This window comes from Sinocyclocheilus anshuiensis, unplaced genomic scaffold (genome assembly GCF_001515605.1).
Source record: "Sinocyclocheilus anshuiensis isolate Anshui unplaced genomic scaffold, SAMN03320099.WGS_v1.1 scaffold1658, whole genome shotgun sequence".
Classification (NCBI taxonomy): domain Eukaryota; kingdom Metazoa; phylum Chordata; class Actinopteri; order Cypriniformes; family Cyprinidae; genus Sinocyclocheilus; species Sinocyclocheilus anshuiensis.
Genome location: NW_015547302.1, coordinates 816180 through 816543, shown reverse-complemented (window position 1 = coordinate 816543; position 364 = coordinate 816180). Strand labels below are relative to the sequence as shown.

General features: G+C 27.2%; 1 protein-coding gene across 1 annotated transcript in view; it reads right to left on the bottom strand.

The window, feature by feature from the left end:
• LOC107701711 (myosin light chain kinase 2, skeletal/cardiac muscle-like) overlaps nucleotides 1-364 on the bottom strand; it is a 9146-nt gene that overhangs the window by 3959 nt on the left and 4823 nt on the right. The window lies entirely within an intron of this gene.

The following is a 364-nucleotide window of genomic DNA, read 5'->3' as shown; positions in this document are numbered from 1 at the left end:
ATGAATAAATTACATTTTAAAATATATTCAAATAGAAAACAGTAATTTTAAATAGTAAAAATATTTCAAAATGTTGCTGTTTTTGCTGCACTTTGGATCAAATAAATGCAGGCTTGGTGAACAGAAGAGACTTCTTTAAAAAACATAAAAAATCAAAAACTTTTGACTGGTAGTGTATAGGCAACTTTAATTTTTCTCTAATTTCTAGCTTTTGATTGGCTTAGAAATCAGATAACTGCTGGACAATAACCAGTAATGATTTGTTTATATACTTCAAACTATGGTGTCCGAGAAGTGCAAAACAAATCACAATTCTGAAAACAAAATAACAAATTACAAACGCAAATGCAAGTCTAAAAAACAA